Below are 23,622 nucleotides of genomic sequence, written 5' to 3'. Positions count from 1 at the left end.
TTTCCATATAGCTTGTATACATCTTCATGTATGTATACATTATATACATATACATATAAACTTTCAAACCTAGGGCCTCGTGCATGCTAGGCAAGTGCCACTGAGCTACATCTCCAGCCTCTGCTATGTACTTAAAAACATTGCTAGATTACTTGTAATAATTAACACAATGTAAAAATATGTATAATACTTAATAACAATGTGGAACTAGTTGTATATTATTTGGGAAATGATTTCTCCAAGTTGTTGTGTTTTTGTTTTTTATCCAGGTCTAGGCACTGTCCCTGAGCTGCTTTTGGCTCAAGGCTATCATTTTACCACTTGAGCCACAGCACCACTCTGGCTTTGGCTTTTTTGGAGTATTGAGATAAGAGTCTCATGGGTTTACCTGCCCAGGATGGCTTTAAAGTACAATCCTCAGATCTCAACTGTCTAAGTAGCTAGGATCACAGGCCTGAGCCATCAGTGCCTGGCTTCTCCAAGTTTTATGTTTTTGTTGTTTTGTTTTGTTTTGTGTTTTTTTTGTTTTTGTTTTTGCCAGTCCTAGGGCTTGAACTCAGGGCCCGGGCACTATCCCTAAGCTTCTTTTGCTCAAGGCTAGCACTCTACCACTTAAGCCACAGTGCCACTTCCAGCTTTTTCTGGCATGTGGTACTGAGGAATTGAAACCAGGTTGTTTGAAGGATATAGAGCCAGAAATGCAGAGGGGTAGCTAGAATCAGATTTATATCTTCACACCATTATGATAGCATGATACCTTTGGGGAGACGACGACTGGGGTTTGAACTCAAGGCCTTGTACTTGCTAGCCAGGTGCTCTCTCACTTGAGCTGCACTCCCCGCTCCTTTTTTTCCTTTTGTGTATAAGATCTTGCTGTGTGCAGTCCTGGTCTATAACTAACTGTCCTCCTGCCTCAGCCTCCTAAGTGTTCGGATTATAGGTATGAGATATGCCTGGCTTGCATGTTACATTTTAACCAAAGTTTGGATGTCCAACTTTTTATAGAAATGACTTCAAATGCCATATGAATCAAAATGACATAACGCTGTGTCAGCTGTAACCGTTAATGGTTATAACAATGGTTAAGAGTCAGTCTGTTGAGATTCAAATTTTATTTCTACCACTTCCTTGCTATGGTTGTTGGGCAATCTACTCAAATCTCTTAGTGTCTCTATAGAATTTGGGTTGTCTTGAGGGTTATTTTAGTTAATATATGTAACTTCAAATATTTGTGTATGGGAAACACTTCCTAGCAATGTTGCTTAAAAGTTTTATCAAGTGTTCATGAAACAGACATAAAATAGTAATTTCATAGATGAGGCATGTTCAAAATTACTTGAGATTCTATCCCTATTCCCTATGAAAGAAACTTGTGTGCTTTGAGAAATCTCTTAATATAGTCACTCAGTTTACAGTTATCTCAGTTTATTAAATACATACTGCACAAAGGCATTATAGTGATAGTTGAATATGAAGCCATTTATTTTAACCTCCAGATGTCATGTCTAGATGACATTTTCCAGAACCTAGCAGAATTATCCAAATTTGAAATTAAAGGCTTAAGCCAGGTATATAGCACATGTCTGTAATCTTAGAGCTCAAGAGGCTGAGGCTGGATCAGAAGTTTGAGGCCAGCGTACGGTACAAATTGACATACTGTTTCAAAAATAAATCAGTAAGAAAGGAGGAAGCAAAGGAGGAGGAGGGTGGGGAGGAGAAAGAGGAAGCAAGGGAAAAAAGAGAAATTAAAGTCTTAGAGTCAAACTGATTGTATGAAGTTATAGAACTATCCTTGTGGCTTTAATTTTTTTTTAATTTGTTTTTTCCATCAGTGCTGAGTAGGTGCTAGGTAAATGCCCTACCCCCAATCCTGTGGCTTTTTTTTTTTCCTCTTAAAGAAAATTGAGGGTTTGGGCTGAGAATGTGGCTTAGTGGTAGAGTGCATGCCTAGCATGCATGAAGCCCTGGGTTTGATTCCTCAGTACCACATAAATTGAAAAGTTCAGAAGTGGCACTGTGGCTCAAGTGGTAGAATGCTAGCCTTGAGCAAAAGAGACTCAGCAACAGTGCCCAGGCCCTGAGTTCAATCCCCAGGACTGGCCAAAAAAAAATTTTTTTTTTGAAGAACAATTCTAATGAATTTTTTTTTTTGATTGGTGGCAAAGTGTTAGACTGAGTTGTTAGATTACTATGGTGAATCTAACTTCACTCCTACATGTACAAAGAGAAAGGTAACCATTTTTATTTTTTTAATTTTTTAATCAATAGAAACAACAGAAGAGATAAGCTTCCTAGAGCTTAGGTGTTTATTTGCCAAGCAATTATAAAACTAATTGCTCTGGAAGTTCAGAAGAGGGAAAGATGCCATAAGTTGACTCAGAAACACCATACAAAGGAGGGTAGGAGAAGCTGAGTCCCAGAGAATGGGCAGTGTTTGTCTACATGGGTGGAGAACATTCCAGGTTGATAAAGTAGCCTAAGCAGAGGATGGTGGCCTGAAAGCTAACTCTGCCTAAGTGATAATGAACATGCCTCCACGTCTATAAGGAAGAGGGTGGTGTTGGGGAATCTTTGGGAGGAATCACTAGGCCTCATTAGTACACTTCCTGGCTCATGCCCAGGTTTCTAGGTCTACCTTGACACCCTAACCACCCCATCAGGATTATTGAGATGTGTGTGTGTGTGTGTGTGTTTGTCTTTATCTCACCTGTGTGTGTACTTGACAACTGAGAATTATCTGCAATTTTCACTAGACAGATCAGTGATTGCCCTTGATTAACTTCATTGAGTAGTTGATTCCCCATTGTTATAAAACACAGCCCTGGCAAAGGTTAACACCCCCACACACCCCTTTTTTTCCAGCTGTAAATCCCAACCTGGGCTAAAACAGTTCTCTCTTGATAGTGTGAACTTCATTTTATCCTAACATATCACCATCCCAACAAACAGCCACCTGAGTTTCTGCATTCTTGCTGCTGTGTTCTTGAATATTTGTTTTACTTTGTTTGCTGAAGCAGATTAAGTACATACCAACACTGCATCATCACTAAGTGCTAGATGATGTTGAAGTGTTTTCATCTCCTGAATACCAGGTTATGCTCAGCACATATTTGTGGTTGTTGGTTGGTGAAATGGAGTATATTCATTCCACCCATGGGTAGCAATGGATGGATAAGTGAAATTCCCATTGTACCTGATGGTTCTTGCTCACACTTTCTAGTCTGGAGTGTCTTGTCCCTGCTTTCCACATGGCTCTTCTGCAACGCCCCCTTCCCTCATTTATAGTAAGTCATATACAGTGAAGCACCTAGGCTACAGTTATTTCAAGGGCCTGTGCTGATGAAACTTGATTTTAATTTTCCCCGCAGATAATTTCTGGTGGGCACAGTAATTTCAGATAATTTCAGTGACTAATTTTTGGAGGGAAGAAGAGGGAGGGAGGGAAAGGGAAGGAAGAGGGGGAAAGTGGGAAGAGAAAGAAGAGGAAGGAGGGAGAGAGAATGTTCAGTTACCTTTTTTAAGAAGCTTATACAGCTGAGCACTGGTGGCTCACACCTGCAGTTGTAGCTACTCAGGAGGCTGAGATCTGAGAATCTTGGTTTGAAGCCTGGACAGGCACAAAAGCCCATGAGGCTGTTATCTCCTATTAAATACCAAAAGAACTAGAAGTGGAGCTGTAGCTCAAGTGGTAGAGTGCCAGCCTTGAGCAAAAAAAAAAAAAAAAAAAAAAAAAAAAAAAAAAAAAAGCTCAGGGACAGTGCCCAGGCCTTGAATTTGAGTCCCAGACTGGTACAAAACCAAAAAAAGCTTTTACAGCATTTTTCACCTGAGGTTGTGGGTATAATTCAGAGTATTTGCCTAACTAGCCATAATGTATAAGACCCTGGATTTGATCCTTGGCAACACCAATAGGAAATTAAAAAAACAAAAAACTTATTCTGGTATTTTCCCCTGAATTTTATATGAACATTTGCTATAGTGGGTGTAATTTCCCCTATTCTTTTTATTCCCTTGGTGTTACTGGGACCTCACATTTAATAGGCAAGTACACTTCTGCTGAGCCACACCTTCCATATTCTTTTTTGCTGGTTATTTTTATTTTTTATTTTTTTGGCCAGTCCTGGGGCTTGGGACTCTGGGCCTGAGCACTGTCCCTGGCTTCTTTTTGCTCAAGGCTAGCACTCTGCCACTTGAGCCACAGCGCCACTTCTGGCCATTTTCTGTATATGTGGTGCTGGGGAATCGAACCCAGGGCCTCATGTATATGAGGCAGGCACTCTTGCCACTAGGCCATATCCCCAGCCTTTTGCTGGTTATTTTTGAGATAGTGTATTTATTCCTGCCCAGGCATGTGGCTGAACTTCTAGCCACCCATTTACATAGCTGGGATGACAGGCATGTACAGCCATGCTCAGCTTTTTCCCCTGAGATGGAGTCTTGTGGACTTTTATTCTAGGGCTGGCCTGGAACTGTGGTCCTGTTTTCATCCTCCCATATGGCTAGGATGAGAGGCATATATCAAAATTCTGAGCTCTTGGCTAAGAAGTGATCCTGTGGACTTTTCTACCCAGATTGACCTTAAACGATGATCTTTTGAATCTCATCCTCCCAAGTAGCTAGGATTACAGGTGAGAGCCATTGGTGCCCTGTCCTCTATATCCTTATTACCTTTAGAAATAAACTGTAGGTGTGTGTCTAGGTAAGTCATTATTAAAGGGATGATGTGGGTTAGTGTGAGTTAATGTAGAAGTTTCTATATGACTTTCTTGCTCTTATAACAAAATTTGCTAGCATTTGGAGAGCTGCCTTCTTCCCATCTCAGAAATCTTACTGGGGTAGGGGTTGTTGTATTTGTTTCTTTTTCCTTCTGGTGGAGGAGAGGTGGTGATGGTTATGGTAAACTCCTCATTCCATTTCTCAGTGGTCCGTGCCCCAGGAGTAAGATTCCTATTCAAGTGCCTCCTACATTATGATCAGAAATGGTTCCTCTTGGAGAGAGCAAGGGAAGGGGTGACATTGTCCAAAAAGAAATGTACTCTTTACCTGAATTATGTAACTGTAACCCCTCTGTACATCACATTTATAATAACAATAAAAAATTTTAATAAATGGTTCCTGCCTACAAAGCTGATTCCCACTTGAAGCCAGAACCCTTGCACCCCTACAGTGTTCTGCTTTCTTTGCAATGACTTTCATTTGGGGTCAGGAATCCCTTGTTTCTCTTCTAGCTTGGGCCATTTTTGTCCTTGATTTCTTCCAGAATTCATCAGGTTTACATCCCTCTAGTCCAGACAGGTGAGAGTCCAGCCAGGTGAGATGCATGGGACACCTTGTTCTTTCTGTGCTCCTTACCCCTCATATAACCTGTTGTTCAGGAGTAGACCTGAGCTGAGGACACTGTCCCTATGATGTGCTTTTCATTTCATAGGACAAGGAAATATATGTTAGGCTTCCAGAGGACTCGTTTCCTAATTTTGTTTCTTGTTTTGAGAATAAACCATCTGCCTACCCTTGTCTTCCTAGAAAACTATTTTTTCCTGGTCTCCTCTTCCATAGACACAGCCATTTGAAGCACTGTGTTTGCCAAAGCTATGTGGAGCTTCTATTATTTTATCATTTTTGTTGGGTGGGATTGGACCTAGGGTCTTGTGCATGCTAGGCAAATGTTCTACCACTGATCTATACCCTCAGTTCCTTTTTTCCTTTAACCTATACCTTGGGACTGTCCATTCCCTGTAGAATATTTAGCAAAGTTTCTGGCCTCTACCCAGTAAAATCTCTTCTGTTTGATTTACAGTAATCAAAAATGTCTCCAGACATTGCCAAACGTCCCCTGGGTGTGAGTGCACAATGGCCCCTGGTTGAGAACCATTGGCCCAGACAATTCTTATTCCTTGGAATGTCCTCATCCATCCCTTATCTCTGCCCTCATTTCCTGCCTGTTGCACTCTTATTCATCCTTCAAGACTGGTCTGAGAAGTATTTCCTAATCCTCCAAGACAAGGTTAATTACACTTTGTGGCCCAGTATACACAAACACTTGCTCATAAGTATTACAGAAGTTACATATTCTGTTGCTATCTGCATCCCTGCCTCTTCATCAGTCCATGAGATCCTCAGAGTAGCTTGTGCCTGATAGATCTGGGCTCTCTGATACTTTGAAACTCAGTGCTGTTGTGAACCACCATCTTTAAGAAAAGAATATAAAGTATGGAATGCTACATGAAATAGATTTGAAAGAGGTAAGTGCTAGTGAATGGGTGCAAGGCAAATCTTCCTCGGGCTCTTCTGTATTTTCAGTCATGTTCCAGAATTTGGAACCTGTGTGCTCAGGGTAGCTTCAAACAAGTTAATAAAGAAGCCAAATATTGGCTAATTGTTCTTCAACTAGTAAAATTCTTAATTAAAAAAGACATAATTTGTTTCAAAACATATTGTACTTAATACAACTTAACTGTGTCCAGGGGTGCAATGAAATAAAGAATTAATAGAAATATAGCATGCTCACCCTCACTGTGCTACTTCTGTAAAAAAGAAAAATTAAAGACAGTTTGGACATGTGGAAAATTCAATGCAACAAAGGATTTCTCTTGCTTGTTAGGGGTAAAGCCCTAGAGACCTTGGGTGGTCTTCAAGCAAATGTAAACCGACAATTGTTCAGATCCCTAGCTAGAAGTCACTCTAGTTAGATTTATAGAAGAGGTGAATGGCACACTAAATCTTTTTGGCTTCTCTGTGAAATTCTTTGGCAACTTTTTTTGGAAGCTTTTTGGAAAGGACAGTTTGCTCTGTGCCTGTTTTGTACATTGGCTTCATATTGGGACAAAAATGAGAATTTGGGGTTTGGAGCTGCCATTTGGAGTGAATCACCCTGCCGCCTTGTTTCCTTTCCTACGCCATGACAAATTTCCAAGACTATTTTTATTCAGGGTCATTTCTTGACCCTGACTTCTGCTGAGTTTAGCTCCCAAATAGAGCCAGATGTGGGCAAATTCAAGCACTTAGAAGTTGCTACTGGTTACTTTCATTATAAGTTCTGGAATCAACTTTTACATTAAAGAGACAAGCTTTATCTTTTTGTTTAACTTTGAGACAAAAAACCCAATCTGGGATAGAAATGTTTACTTAACAATCTGTGTGAGTTATCTGCACTGTGAATTAGCTTTATGTGGAAAGTTGTTCACTGACATTCTCACCTATAGCTAAATGGCCCATTTTATGGTTGCTCTGTAGCATCCATTGCTGTGCTACCCTGGAGACTATGCCCATTGTGTTCTACAGCTAGTGGGGACTAGATGGCTGACCTTCCATGAACTGTGCTTCCAGCCCAATGGTAGATTCCCTGTTGATGCATCTCACTGACAAGGCCACTAAAATGGTCAACTATATTCATAAAAGGGTTAGACTCTCTCTCTAGATATATATGTATATGTATATAATTTGTATATGAATATATACACATATAGTGCTTTTATAATTGACTATTAAGTTTCTCAACTGAAATGAATTTTATTTCTTGGAAGAAGTGGGTTTCTTTCATCTAGCTACTATACAATTACTGGATAGAGCTTTTGAAGGGTGCATTGTTTTCCACACTTTAGTTTGGTATTTATGGGAATAAGGGAAAGCATGCTAAGCTTCAGTTTATTTGCATATGTGAAGTGATCACCTTTAAAGATCACTGTGATAAAATCACACATGCACAAAGGGTCATGACAGCCCAGAATATGTGAACACTTACCTCTCTAAATCCTTCCCAGATGGCCTTACCTGCCTGCCTTGATCCCTGGACCACAGAGAGGTAATTGTTCTTATCTCTTCCTTGACATTTCTTTCTCCTTCTATAAAACAGATTCTTGGGTTTTGACTTTGCTATAGGGGCAAGGACGGTGGACAAGCTTGTAGAAGGGATTCAGTTATATAATGGAGAGAGCAAGAGCTTTGCTGGTAGATCAGGACCTAAAGCTTGTTCTGTTTAATAACCCCTATGTGTTCTTGAACAAGTCACTTAGCCTCCCTGAGCCTCAGTTGATTATTTGTAAGGAGAGTGTGTTATTGTCAAAAACTACAGCTTCTGTGAAAAACTCCTAATTTGGCCAGAGCATAGTAAGTACTCAGTAGATGCTCAATCCCTTGTTCCAACCCTGTGGACCTCAGTCACTCCATAACCACCACCTTAAAAATACTCATAACCATGCTCAGTGGTATCACTACTTAAATTTTGAAAGCTGCTTAAACTCTGCAAAGTTAAATCTGCTGGTCATGTTTAAAACTTTCATGTTTAAAACTACTGTTTTTCTGCTTGCCATGTTCCGTGATTTCATGAAAGTTGGTGACACTGTTCCTTAAATTTTGGTATTGTAGCTTTGTGTTAAGCTTTAAATACAGATTTAAGCCATGCATGGTGGTGCATGCCTATAATTTTAGCTCCATAGAAGATGGAGCCAAGAGAATTGTGAGCTCCAGGTTGGCTTTGGCAAAGTTAGAAAGACCCAGATCTCAAAAACAAAAGCAAAAGGGCTAGAGGCATGGTTCAAGGAATGTGCACTTAAGGCCCTGGATTTTCAATCCCCAGTACTATGGTGTATAATTTTCTTAATTACAGATTTATATGGCTTTCAAAAAGCTAATCATGACTTGAATTCTTGCTATGTGTTAGCACAATGTTGAATACTTTAATGTGGTTTACTTTCTAAAGTCACTTTTGAAAAGTAGCTTAATTTGAAGTAAAGGATACATTCATAAGTGAATCAATGTAAAGTGAAATATGACTGGTCCCAAATAAATAGTACAGACAGCTCACCATTTTAAGGCCTCCCTGGAGAGAAGGAATCAACATACTTTAAAAAAAAAAGAATCAATGACAATATAATAGTTGCATATGTGTATATATTATAGTTCAGAGATAATTCAGAAAGGGAAGGTTGGGATTGGGAGTGGGTAAAACATGCGATGAAAGAGGCAGAATGTGAGCAGACCTTGTTCAAGTGGAGATGTCTCTCATTTGGAAATGGCACTTTCCCAGCTACTCTCTGGCCTGAGCTTTCCAGGCTTGCTTTTCTTCTTTCTACTCACACTGAGTGAGTGGGCTGACCATGTTGCTAACAGCTTCCATTGCTCAAAAATGTTCCTCCCCCCACATTGTACTATTTTCATTCCTCTCTTATGTTGCCCCAAATTCTTCCTGTCAGAGATTGAATTAGGTTGATATGAATCTTCCTAGAAACCTACATATGTCTCAGGCACACCAGTGCAAACTGGCTTAGTCCAGTTACTTCCTTTCTCTTGCCCAATGAGATCCATTAGAATGGAGGAAATAAAATTTTACTTTTTGAGAAATGAAGGAGGATATTTGAAATTGTGTCATTTAAGGAATTACAGTATAAATAAGATATAGGACATGATAACTAACCACAAAAACTTCAGTATGAATTGATAGTGTTTATTCTGGGCTAAACTCAGAAGACAGGATTTATGCCAGGGATAAAAGTGAGGAGAGATTTATCCTTTGCCGATTCTGCCTTCCTTTCCTAAATTCCTGTGACTAATAAAACCTTTTAAAAGCTCAAATAATATAGATCTTAGTATCATTGGCTCATTCCTATAATTCTAGCTACTTAGGAAGCTGCCAATCCTTGTTATCCTGGCTGCAATGGGAAGCCTAACATAGCTCGATCTTGCCCAGGCAGGCAGCTAGACCCCATCTCCAAATAACCAGCAAAAATAGAGGTAGGCATGGCTCAGTAAGAGTGCCTACCTAGAAAACACAAGTACCACTAAAAGAAAAGGGGGAGGGGAAGTCAACTGGTTGAAATGTCAGTGAGAACAACCGTGGGAAGTCTTTCATCGCATTCAAGCTGTCCTATTAGTTTATATGTGTTCCTCTCTTAGTCCTAAGGCCATGCAGTCTTATCTCCAAAGGCTGTTTCCAAGCATTAAGGACACAGTGTTTTGACTTCTATCAATGCAAATAAATAATGCATTGTATTCCTTGCTGAATATGCATTTTAGGTATGTTTATGTGGGATCTTTCTGAAATTGTCGAACTTCTTTAAGAAGATTTGTAGAACTCAGGTATTTGAAGCCTAATACCATATGATGGGGTGGGAATGGGAGAGGAAGTGGGAAGGAGAACACACTTTATTGAAGTCTTCTGCTGCTGCTCACCTTAGTGGGTTAACTACATTTCTGCCATACTCCTAACTTTTGGCAACATGTGAAAAGCTTTATGAAGTCTTTTATCACTTGTTGAGTGTCAGATACATGCTTTCTTAAACAGAAGAACCAGTGACTGTGCTCATTTACCCTGGTGCTGCTTAGAAGGCTGTATCCTATGGTGTTCCTGGCCATAGAGGTGCTTGAGGAGCAATCGTGGATTCCAGGCAGGGTGAAATATGACTTCTGGCCATCAGCACTCTGCTGTTTTCAGCAGAGCATCTGTACTTCTACATGTTATTGGGGTTCCAAGGAATTCTTCATTTGGAACAAAACAACCCCAAATGATCACATTGAAAAAATAGCATAGACAATTATTACAGGCAGTTGTTTCCTTGAGGGTATTGTCTTCATACTTCTTAGAAGTACTTCCAATCAGAATTATTCAAAAAGTGGAGGGCAGTATAAAATAGTGAACAAAGGAAATGTTTCAGTTATAGATCAATATACACACAAAATCATATATGACTTAATTCACTTCTTAGAGCTTTTATGTCCCAGTCTTAAAATGGGACTGATTCTTACATTTCAAGGCTATTACATCAAATGAGATAATAAAAAACTGAGAGAGAATGAGGGAAGGGGAGGCATGGTTCAAAAAGAATTGTGCTCATTACCTGATTCATGTAACTATAACCCCTCTATATATTAACTTTACAATAACAATACAAAGAATAAAAAGAATAGGAAGCAACAACAAAAAATGAGATAATAGATAGCTCATTTATCATTTAACACACTGTAGATACTCAGATGCTAATGCACTCCCATTTTTGGTTCCCTGAGCAAAATACAGAATGCAGTTTAACTTCTTAATGACTTCGATCATCATGACCATAAAAATTATGAATAATGGTTTACATGTCTTTGGTATTTATTGAGGTAAGTGTTATATTTTGCTTCATGCTAAATTGATCTAAATAAGTTAACCTTTAGAGTATGTGGATAAGAATTCCTTCTCCCCTCTTAATTTACAAGTCTAGTTTGCTCTAGGTTTTGGCAGTCAGCTGAGCCCATCAGAACCCTACAGAGGGAAACAGTATGTTCTGATAAGACTGAGGGGTTGTTCTATGTATATCAATCATAGGACATGAGTTTTAAGATTCTTGGGGGGGGGGGGTGTGTGTTTTAAAAAAATATTTCTTGATTGTTTTGGTGTCTTTGAATGGAAAAGCAACTAGGCCAAGGCTGAGTTCTAAGTAGGTAAAATGCCACTCTAAAACTTATTGCTGCCCTTGGTATTTGAATTATGTGTGTGGTTGAACAAACCAAAGCATGATGAGCGAATTTTTCCATGCTGTATGCACTTTGATGGCTTGTTGATTCATGGTAGACAGCTGCCATTGGCAGAATCTGTTACTATTTGCATCTCTACCTTTAAGTTCCAGTTTTATTTATTTATTTATTTATTTATTTATTTATTTATTTATTTATTTAAGTTCCAGTTTTTAAGTACCTTAAGTTCCAGTTTTATTTGAAAATTTTACTGAAAAATAACCTTTTGTGACTTGATTTATTCTAACTTGATGGTTTTTTTTTTTTTAAGTCTAGCTTTGTTTCAGAATTGTCCAGATTTTAAGAGTCTGCCTAGGCTCAATCTCCTGGAGATTGTGGTTTACTGAGCCTTATTCGTGCCCTGGTAAATATTTGTAGAGCCAGGTTAACAACCAGTATCTTAGGGTAATGTGTTTTTATCCTTCAGTGTGTTCTGTTGAAGCTAAATGGGATGTGTCTGCAATGTGAGCCAACTGGCTTGTTAACAAATCTAACATCCAGTTAGTTGTGCTTACAGCTCTGTTACAGATATTATGTCATTTTTTTTCATTTTTCCCTCTTTTTGCCTGTCCTGAGGCTTGAACTTGGGGCCTGGACACTATCCCTGAGTTTTTGTGCTTAAGGCTTGCACTCTACCATTTGAACCACAACTCCACTTCTGGCATCTTGGTGGTTACTGGGAAATAAGAGTATCACAGACTTTCCTCTCAAGATCCTGAGATCTCAGCCTCCTGAGTACCTAGGATTACAGGCATGAGCCACCAACACCCAGCTCATCTTTTTTTTCTTTTCTTTTCTTTTTTTTTTTTTTATCAGTCATGGGGCTTGAACCTGGGCCTGGGCACTGTCCCTGAGCTCTTCAGCTCAAGGCTAGTGCTCTACCACTTGAGACACGGTGCCACTTATGGTTTTCTGGTGGTTAATTGGAGAATAGAGTCTCACAGACTTTCCTGCCTGGGCTGGCTTTGAACTGCAATCCTCAGATCTCAGCCTCCTGAGTAGCTAGGATTACAGGCGTGAGCCACCAGCACCCAGCTCAATTAAATTATATGGTACACACATCCTTTTTCATCACTATAACAAGTTTTCTATTATCCTATTAAAATGGCGGATCATATTATCACACTATATTTATTTTTTCTTCTGTCTCCAGATTCTCCATACAAAACACATAATCTTATCACTTATTAATACTTCAATGTATTTCCCTTGTACTCTTTTATATGCATATATAAGTGTGTATTTTAAATGTTGAAATCTTTACAATTATAAAGTATATGGCTTTGTATACTGTTTCTCATATAGCCTAAGATTTTTTTCTAGCTCATTAAGTTGCCTTCATAAGTATGATAGCCACTGTGTCTTCTTTTCAGGGACTTCAGGAGTGACCCAGACAGACATGACCCTCAATCAGGGGAGAGGGAGGATGCAAACAGATAAAAGAATAATTACACATGAAACTAAGCCCAGCAAAGTGAAAAGGCAGGGCTCCCCCATAGGAAGTGGATGTGGCTTGAACATGAGTGTGTGAGTATGCCACATAATACATTTTCTGGGGAAGCTGGCTTTGAGATCAGATGGATGAGCTTAGGTTGGGTAGGGTTGGAGTGGGAAAATTAGATAAGGAAGGATCCATGACAGGCAGACTGAATCATATATGTGTAGCAGAAAGAAAGAAATACTTTTGGATAAATTGTTGGTGTGTTTAAAAACCAAAAGGCACCCAGTGAGGCTTGAGTCTCTAGGCTGAGTGGGGCAGGCAAAGCGGGGACAGGTAATGAGGGAGTAAGTACTAACTAGGATTCATGCTTGCTGAGGGGCTTGGAAAATGATGGATTCAGACTTTAAGTACATTGGGAAGCAATTAAAGTGCTGTACACATCTTGCAACAAGATGGCAGCAGCAGGGTGACAACATACTTTTAAATATGCTTTCTTTAGTTTCCCTGCCCAAATCCTCCAGGTCTGGTAACTGTTCTGAATGTTTGTTTTTGTCAAGTTGCAAAATCGAATGCAGATTTGGTGATTCCTTTTTACATGTTTCCTTTAGTGATAATAAATGTAAATACAGTCCTGATTTGTTTTCTGTGGTTTAATGAAGCTGGGTTTTTTGTTTGTTCTGAAATAGGTATTTTGTTAATTTGAAATAAGTGAATCTTGGTAATAAGCTACAAACTGATTGGGGAAATTATTTTTGTGCTTCAAGATAGAGAGGCATTCTGAGCTATGAATTATCTAATGAAGTCTCTGAGTCATAGAATTTTAATGCCAGAAGGGATCTGTGAGGTTTCTCACTATTGTATAAATGCATGAAATTAGGAGTACAGACAGTACATGATTCCTCAAGACTCCTCACTAGTATAGTAATGTAGAACTAAGACAGAAATCACCTGTCTCCCAGCTCTGCACTGATTTTTCCTGTTCATAGCTTTGTTGATTTTCAATCAATTAGTAATTCAAATTCCTTTTATTCTACTTTCAAGGAATGGTATTTTAAAATATCTGAACAATTTGAAACAAAGGAGAATGTAACAATGAGAAGTAAAAGGCAAAAATTTAACAATACAAATAGAAAGTAACATTGTAATGGTAAGCAATAGACAACTTGAGGGTTGAGACATTGATACTCTGTAATATATCAACACTTGATACATACTCTATACTATGTATCAACATAGTCTATATTATGTATCAACATTGACTTGCACTGGTTCAGAGAAATGGAGTTGCAAGCACCTCCTCCACCTCTCCTAGAGCCATGAGTTATTCCCAGTATTGCTTTTTATCAGAATGCTGTTGGCTCCTGCTAAAAAGACCTGACAGAACTGACTTAAACAGAAAGGAAATGTTCTATCTCATGCAATTAAGAGGTCTAGAGATAAGAGACTGTAAGGGCTCTGCCTTCCCCTATATGTGCTTCCCTTGGCCCTTGTCTCTCTTGGCTCCTTGTCTAGTTGTGCTGCTTTCTTTCATCCTTGTGCTAGTGGTAGACCTTTACAGCAGCCCTGGGCATCCTGTCCACAGTTACCTCCAAAGGAAGGAGAGGTGATGCCTACTTGTCATGTGCTACTCTTTTAGGAAGCTCCCCCCACCCCCAAGAAGACATCTTTATAAGTTTCATTGGTCAGCATTCAGCTATTAGCCCATAACTAAATCTCTCACTGGTTTAAAAAAAAAAAAAAAAGAAGTGTGCTGATCATGGTTGATTTAGAGAAATAGGGAGCTCAGGCTAGGTTGGGATTATGATCCTGTAAGTGAGACCTCATTTGAAACAGAAGGTGGGCATGCACTGGGAATCCCAGTTACTGGGGGCCATAGGTAGAAAGATTGTCTAAGGAAGAAACACAAGACACCGTCTGAGATAAAACTAAAACAAAAAAAAAGGGCTGGTGACATAGCTCAAGTGGTAGAGCACCTGCCTAGCAAGCATGAGACACTGCATTCAAACTCCAGTACCATTAAAAAAAAAATTGGGAAGTAGGACTAGATTTCACTACAGTAGCTACCTGTATATAGAAGAGAGTCAATACTGGAACAAAGACACCAAGAGATTTTAAGGATGGAATATAATGATAAATAGGCAATTGAAGTGCTTCTCTATGATTTTTTTTTGGCCAGTTCTGGGGCTTGAACTCAGGGCCTGAGCACTGTTCTTGTCTTCATTTTGTTCAAGGCTAGCACTCAACCACTTGAGCCACAGCACCACTTCTGGCTTTTCTGTATATGTGGTGCTGAGGAATCAAACCCAAGGCTTCATGTATACGAGGCAAGCACTCTACCACTAGACCATATTCCCAGCTTCTCTATGCTTTTACACAATAGATTTCATTAAGGAAAAAATAATGCTGAGTGCCTGTGGCTTATACCTATAATCCTAGATACTCAGGAAGCTGAGATCTGAAGATCAAGACTTGAAGCCATTGTGGGCTGACAAACTCTTATCGCCATTTATCCAGCCAAAAGAAAGTGGAAGAATAATAGCTCAAGTTGTAGAGTGTCATCCTTCAGTGAAAAAGCTAAGCAAGAGTGAAAGGCCTGACTTCCAGCTGTTCCAATACTGGCAAGGCAAAAAGAAAAAAGAAAAGAAAGGGAAAGGAGGAAGATAATTTCCATGTGATGGGACACACTTGAAATGTGTTACTTAAAGAAGGACAGACAAATAAGATATAGGACATGATTATTAACTTCAAATACTTGAGCATGAATTGATAGTATTTATTCTGGGAGACCTCAGAAGACAGGATTTATGTCAGGGGTATCAGTGAGGAGAAATCTCTCCTCTGTTTCTTTCTTCCCTGAAGCCATTAGGATGAGACATAGCAAAGTAGGTATCCATGCTAGGGCGAGGGGAGCCACAGGGACCCAGAGAGGGCATAGGAACATAAGTAGAATGAAAAGAAGGGGCGAGCTTTCAGGCCCTGGGTGTGGATGGGGAGAAATTCTGTATAGGGAAGCTCTTGGGGACAGCAGTGGCAGAGAGCCATTTTAGCACTCAGGTTGACTGCCATAGTTTCATAGTGCTCGTGTTCAGAATGGGAGGGGGGGCAATTTAAAACTTACGAATTATTTATTTCTGGAATTTTCCATGCAGTATTTTTGGACTATGGTTGACTATGGGTAATTGAAACCACACCAAAAAAAAAGGAAATTGTGGATAAGGGGGGAAAATATTATTATAGTTGGGGAAATAGGACTAGCTAGCTTCCATAAAAAGAAAAGTGGGAGGAAACAAATCATCGGGACAGCTGCTTGGTATCACATTGTATTAAATTGTGTTGTTTTTTTTAATTCATTCATCTCCTTTATTTCATTTTTCAAGATAGACATTATAGAAATGTGAAGCCTCCACTTGGAGACAAAATTACTTTCTCTAATATTCTAATGTGGCTAATTAAGAAGCCATTGGAATTTGAAACCAGATAATATGTCTTCACAGACCATCTTTCTACTGCCCGCCGTGCAGAGGAATAAAGAGTAAGGCTGTGGATATAAGACACTGGCTGAATGTGTAGAATATTGGAACAGGAAGGTGTTTCTCAACACTTCCTCTTTAGCTGATATGGAGGTGCTGATAGAACATGCTCATGAGACATACGTGGTCGAAAGAAAAAAGAAAGGGGGGCTGGGAATATGGCCTAGTGGTAAAGTGCTCGCCTCGAATACATGAAGCCCTGGGTTTGATTCCTCAGCACCACATATACAGAAAAAAGCCGGAAGTGGCACTGTGGCTCAAGAGGTAGAGTGCTTGCCTTGAGCAAAAAGAAGCCAGGGACAGTGCTCAGGCCCTGAGTCCCCTGAGTCCACGTCCCAGGACTGGCAAAGAAAAAAGAAAAAAGAAAGGGCCAAGGACTATGCCTTGAGATGCACCTTTCTGATTCTCCACTTATTGAGAGACAATCCAAATAAGAAATTCCCTAGTAGGAACTAGGGAAGTGTCCAGGGTGAAAGGAAGAAAATCAACTGAGTGTATAATGTCATAGAATTCAGGAAGAGAGGACAATGGTTAGCAAAGGGGAACACAGGAGTGAATGAGTAGATTGGTAAGGAGGTATCCATTGGATATGGAGGCCTGGGAAACCTTAGTGAGAGTAGTTTCAGTGGAGGGGCAGAGATAGAGGCCATTTGAGTGGCTGAACACTTGAGCAAGAGGGAAGAACTAGAAACAGTAGTAATGAGACCATCAAGAAGTTGGCTGTGAAAGGAAAGAGGAGATCATAGTTTAAGGATAGTATAGACTGGCTTTGTTTTTTGTTTTCTGTTTTTTCTGTTGATCATGAGTAAATGGCAATGGGAATTAGGCATTGAGAGAAAGGAGTTTGGAAGAAGAGAGTCTAATAGGCAGTGGGTGAGACCCATAAAGATTTGTGAAATGCTGGTGTCCAGAGCAGCCGTGGTGGGTAGGAGGGGTACAAACAAAGGCTCCTATGTTCTTTGCCAAAATTGCCTGTATCTTTTCTCTATACAAGAGTTTCGTTGTTGTACTTAAGCAGAATATTCTCACTGTGTGTAGTATCACCGTTACATCATCTACACTATTTCCAGTAAACAGTCTGCACATATATTGTAAGTGATGGCACCTAAGACATATTGTATTTAAGGCTGTACAGTTCAGTTCTGGCTTTATAGTCCTGTCTCTTCTCAAAGTGTGTAGTCCCGCATCCTCCTTATTTACTCGAGTAAGGGGAGAACAAATTGATGAGAAGGAATATATTTTCAGTCAAAGAAAGTTTGACCTGTACAGTCCCTTAGCTCTGACAAAAGTTGATGTTTCAGGCAACATTGTCCAAAAACTCTGCCACATTTTTCAGAGTCAATACATTTTTTTTTCTTGCAACATATACTTTTACTCTATCGTTGTTTGTTTTCTGCCATTTGGTTTGGTTCTTTAGGGCCATTTTGATCTTTAATAATTAACAAGGAGGTGTTGTTGTTGTTTTTGTGCCAGTTCCTGGGGTTTGAGGGCCTAAGCACGGTCCCTGAACTTTCTTGATCAAGGCCAGTCTCTACTACTTGAGTCACAGCTCCACTTCCAGCTTTTGGATGGTTAATTGGAGATAAGATTCTCATAGAATTTCCTTCTAGAGCTGGCTTCAAACCTCCAACCTCAGATCTCATCTGCCTAAGTCTGAATAACTAGGATTGCAAGTGTAAGTAAGACACAAGTAGGTGCCTAGCTGACAAAGAGCTTTTAAAGGAATGAATGATAAGAAACATGCAAAAATAAAATAATGCTAGACCTGAAATATAGAAATGAAGTATGAAATTTGATGTTAAAATTAAATGAAGAGTAAAAGCCAAAACCTGGAAAAATGCCCCATCATCATGGGATGGAAAAGTAAATTGTGGTATTCATAGAATAGAATGCTAGATAACAACAAAAGTGAATGAACTATAGCTGCATGCATCAGCATGAATTAATCTCACAATCATAACATTGAGCAAAAGAAGCCAGGCACAAAACAATACTCTATGCTTCCATTTCTGTAAAACTTAAAAGCAACACTAATCTGTGGTGTTAGAAGTCAGGGTAATAGTTCTTTTTGGAGAGGAAAAAGGGAGCAATGATGGTGGCAGCTGAAGGAAAGCTGCCAGCAGGGGTGGGAAATAATCTTCATCAAGCAGGTGGTTTACACAGGTGTGTTCACTATGGTACCTCATTAAGTTGTAAAGTTATGAATTGTGTACTTTTATGTGTGCAACTATAAAAAGATATTTTAAAATGACAACAAGGAAACATCAAGGAAATAGTTGAAGAAACTATAAAAATTAGCAAGCAATTAAAAGTTAGTAGGAATCCTTTGACCTTACACAGGCACCATAAACCTCACTGCAGCCAACAGCTCTGCACATGTTAGCTAAGGGTCTGTCATGACAAGAGTGGGTTTTGCATAGACTGGAAGAAAACTGCCAGACATGGGCCATGTCTATCAGTCTACACTCATGCCAAGATGTGTACACATTCATATCTACACGGATGATTCCATTACTGTGTGGACCCAGCCAGTGCAGTCTATCCAGGAAGTGTCCCAACTTCCAATCCAGTATTCAGTATTCTGTGGCCCTAGTTACAGACCTTACTGTGTTCATTCCACCTTTCTCCTGTGCTGATTGGCTTCTCTGCAAGACACTTTCTAATTTCATTTTGAATCTCAGATGCCTTTCAAGAATTGCACATACATGAAATTTTTTTCCCTTGCAGATTTTGTGTTTAACTGTTCAGCTGGTTCATGTGCAAGAAATGAAAACTAATAGTGACATTTGTTTGCTAAATAAATTTAAATGTCATTATCCCATAAAATATATAGTGAAGCAAGAATGGTTTTTTGTTTGAAATAGACTTCAATGATTTTCTCATTTAGCTCAGAAAAAAAAAACTGAAGTTGTTTTTTTTCAGATAAGAAAATTTCTTCACATTCAAGTTTATTTCAAATGGTTCTTAGCTATTCCTGGAATAAGATGGGGAAATACAAAGAGCTAAGTTAGGAAAACTGTGCTTTTCAGTTTCATAAATTTTCACTAGACTCTGCCACATCCATTTTCATTCCTTCATAATGGCTTATGAGTTAGATATTTCTAGTAATTTTGATTAAAAATTAGATTCCCAAAGATTACTAGTGAAATCAATAATAACAAAACAAAACAAAAACCAAGAAATAACTATGAATAAAAAAGAGAGGGGTTTTGTTCATTGTTGCTGGTTTTTTTTGGGGGGGGGGCATCTTAGGGCTTGAATTCAAATCCCAACTTCTTTTGCTCAAGGCCAGTACTCTACCACATGAGTCACAGCACTTCTTCTGGCTTCTTCTGAGTAGTATACTAGAGATAAGAGTCTCATGGACTTTTCTGCCCAGGCTGGCTTTGAACTGCACTCCTCAGATCTCAGCCTCTTGAGTAGCTAGGATTTACTGGCATGAGCCACCAGTTCCTGGCAAGTTTTGTTTTGTTTTGTTTTGTTTTCTCCACTAGTTTATACTGTTTCCACTATGGTGAAGCTGTTGACATTTCTAATTTTTTTTAAAAAAGTATTTGACTTTAAAATGTTTTATTACTGCCTTTTTAAACTCAGTAGCTTTGAAAGGTGACTTTCAAGAACATCCTTCAGAAAGTTTTTTTTAACATTATAGAATGATTTTCAACAAAGTTAAAAACATGCATACCTTAAGTGTCACTGTAAGATAGATATGTGAGATACTATGTTTCATAATGTTTAACTCATTCCAGTAGTTTATTAGGTTAATTTGCCCTCTTTCATATATTGGTTCTAGGGCATTGGTTAATTTGTCTGGGGGAAAATCTACAACTTGTTAATCCATACTGTATCTTTTCTGTTTAGGACCTCAATCATAAAAGCCTTTAGCACATTTAACTATTCACCAACCATGTTTTAGTGGTACAAAGATGAACAGAATCCTGTTCTTGTCCATGTGTAATCCAAGTTTAGAGGGAAAGACAGGCAGGGAGTAATTGTAGCAATGTGATAAATGGGAATATGGATGGCATGCTCCTGGAACTCAGAGGAGCACACTCCTGTGTCTGAGGGGTTTTTCAGAGGAGAGAGTTGAATTGAAGAATGAGTAGGAAGTTGGTGGGTAAAATAAATTAATGAAGTCCTATGTTAAGGTTTCAAAAATATTATGTCAGGTGATAGGGAGCCATTGAAGGGCATGACTTGATCACATTTGCCTTTTAGAAAAATGACTATATTATTGAAGAAGAAGATACCTAATTGTGTGACTGAGACTAGAGGTAGAGAGACCACTTCAGAAAACTATTGGTGGAACAGTCCAGGTGAGACTAATTGAGGAGTTGAGAAGAGATAAGGAAGTGTAATTTTCATATATATTAAAAAGGTAGGCGTGATTGGCCTGGTATTTGCTCTGATGTTGATGAAGCAAGCAACTAGTCTTGTCTGATTTATCTAGTTACACTAAGTAGGAATTTGGGGGAAAGTACTGCTATTTTAGAAAACCTAGAAAAATACATGGAAAGGTGACTTGGAATAGGGGTTGAAGATAATGGGCTGAAGCTGTGGTTCTTGTAAATCATCTAGTAGCCATATGGAAGTAGGGTTGTGAAGCCTAGTAGAGTGATATCAGAGTCATATATGCATATGATAGCATTTGATGCTTTGGAAATACATGAGATTACCCATTGAGGACTGTGTAGAGTGAGAAGTGAAGGCAAATACCACCTTTCAGAAGATGAATTTGACCCTCAGATTGTTTTTATTCCTCTAAAATGATTTCTTTCTTTATCTTTTCAATGCCTAAGTAAAATATATTATCCTTGTTGAAAACATGGAAAGTATATTCAGATAGTAATATTCACCCACAATTCAATTCTCATTCCCTAAAGAAAATCAGTTAGCACTTGAGCTGTTTCTCTCCAGACATATATATATATATATAATCCAATTGAAATAACCCTAGATAGACCACTTTGTGTCATATTTTCCCATACAATATTACTTCAAGCTCAAGCATAGTACAGTCTCTTATAAATAACATTGCACTTAATGTTTCTATACAAGGATGCCTTCTCCTTTCATTATTTAAGATCACAGTGTTTTCTTGGTATGGATTCCTAGAGTAGGATAATTTGATTAAAGATATGAACAAGTGTGAAATATTTTTACCCAATTATTTCTCAAAATAGTTGTCAGTTTCTACTCCCACTGATAGTACTGACATATATAAGAGTTTTATGGGAAGAAGAGTCAATGAGAGAAATAGTTGAAATAGAAAGTAATGTATAAAAGTTTCTAGAAGAAAAGTAGAAAGGATGAGTGACTCCATGGGTTTGGTGGCAGGAGGTGTTAATATAATGACAGGGAATTAGCTAGGTCACAGAGCTTAGTTATGAAGGACAGGAAAGAAAGAGCTATAAGGTTAGAGGAGTTTTAGAATTGATGAAAAGTATGGTGGGATTTGTTTTGAAAAAATGGATGAGTTTTAGGCACATTTATGTGGCTAGGAGCTGATAATTGATAGAACAAAGTACTTGAAGAAGTGAGGGGGATGGGGTCTAGAGTTCTAGCCCACCTTTTCAGAGATAGGAAGAAAGTTGTTAGGGTGGTAGTAGATGGAGGTAAGTGCATGTAGGAAGTTGGAAAAATTTTTAGTTAAGTGAATTTTATTTTGATCTCTTAGACTTCTAGAAGACCAGATAGATGTTCCCCTCCAGAGTGAGGGGAATGATATACATACTGGAGAGATGGAAGTGAGAGGGAATGAGATAGGTTGGTCAAGAAAGGTGTTCAAAGATGAGTATAGGGCTGGGAATATGGCCTAGTGGTAAAGTACTCACCTCATATACATGAAGCCCTGGTTCGATTCCTCAGCACCACATATATAGAAAAAGCCAGAAGTGGCGCTGTGGCTCAAGTGGTAGAGTGCTAGCCTTGAGCAAAAAGAAGCCAGGGACAGTGCTCAGGCCCTGAATCCATGCCCCAAGACTGGCAACAAAAACAAACAAACAAAAAAACCAAAGATGAGTATAAAGGTCACCAAGATGTTGCAAATACTATGAGGTTGAAAACTACAGATACGTAGAGTTTCCAGTCTTCCAGTCTAGGATATTTCTTTGGCTTTGTTTAGTAGTCCAGATGCAGGGAGAAGTGTAAGCAACTGTTGGTAAAACAGTTTTCTTTTAGTTTGGTTTGGTTTTAACAAGTTTACTTAACTGACTTTAAAGTAAGTACCGGGAGATTCATTTTCTTATAATTGAGAAAAAAAAAAAAACAGATTGACTCCCACATTAAGCCTGTGATAAGGCCCTCTGTACACCTTGGTTGGACTCTTTACCTTTAATTACTAAGCTTGTAGTCGGTTAAATTTGAGAAAAGTCTATCATTGTGTGATGTATCTAAACAAAATGCAGGGTACATAGAGTGAGATGGCATCAGAGAGGAGGGAAAGGCATGGCATTTCCGTTATTCCTATAAGTTACTTAACATTATTGCATTGTTGCAACTACTTTGAAGTGACAAGGAGACAATGAAGCAAAAGGCATGTAATGAGCACTTAGAAAAGCCATTTCATTTTTGTACTTCTTTTTTAAATTTTTTTATTTTTTTATTTTTTGCTACTTTGCCAAAATGGTTTATTAGGTGTAGGAGTTTGGGGACTGAGTTTTTTGGGTCCTTCAGCTATAAGATCATGTCATCTGCGAATAGGGATAGTTTGATTTCTTCTTTGCCAATTTTTATACTTCTTAGAAATTGTTTTGAAGAATGCATTGGAGAACTGATGTCAAATACAGTTCTGTGTTGATACAAAATGACTATATTCTTTTATAGTATTGTTATGCAAATAGTAAAATCAATAAAATGATGAAGGCTGGTTTGTGGAATGTGTTAGAGGATAGGCAACTGATATTTAAATACCAAAGGGTAATAATTATTAGAAAGTTCATATTTGCTTAAGTATGTAAAAAATATTTTCTTTATCAAAGTTTCATTTTTCTCATACATGGCTTTGAGTGACATCAATTTTCAATGGATGTAAACAACTATTCTCAAGAACAGTAGCTATTAAAGCCACTTGAAAGCCACTAAACAATGATGAAAAATATGTTATTTCCCAAAGGATTACCAAAAGATAATTTTTTTGCCAGTGGAAGGCCAACTTTTACC

The 23,622-nt window shown here is 38.7% G+C and overlaps 1 protein-coding gene and 2 long non-coding RNA genes across 4 annotated transcripts in view; 2 read left to right on the top strand and 1 right to left on the bottom strand.

The window, feature by feature from the left end:
- Positions 1 to 23,622, top strand: part of Myo1d (myosin ID) — a 338,468-nt gene that overhangs the window by 2,442 nt on the left and 312,404 nt on the right. The gene's annotated exons all lie outside the window — the stretch shown is intronic.
- LOC125365620 lies at positions 560 to 22,312 on the top strand. Its single transcript, XR_007213728.1, has 3 exons — positions 560 to 1,096; positions 17,026 to 17,029; positions 22,262 to 22,312. It is a non-coding gene; the product is annotated as an uncharacterized LOC125365620 (long non-coding RNA).
- Positions 8,380 to 16,502, bottom strand: LOC125365622. Its single transcript, XR_007213730.1, has 3 exons — positions 15,719 to 16,502; positions 14,311 to 14,314; positions 8,380 to 9,452 (listed from the first exon to the last, which is right to left on the bottom strand). It is a non-coding gene; the product is annotated as an uncharacterized LOC125365622 (long non-coding RNA).

The sequence above is a fragment of the Perognathus longimembris genome, chromosome 17 (genome assembly GCF_023159225.1).
Source record: "Perognathus longimembris pacificus isolate PPM17 chromosome 17, ASM2315922v1, whole genome shotgun sequence".
Taxonomy (NCBI): domain Eukaryota; kingdom Metazoa; phylum Chordata; class Mammalia; order Rodentia; family Heteromyidae; genus Perognathus; species Perognathus longimembris.
The sequence above is the reverse complement of the archived record's forward strand: the minus strand, read 5'-3'. Positions and strand labels throughout refer to the sequence as shown.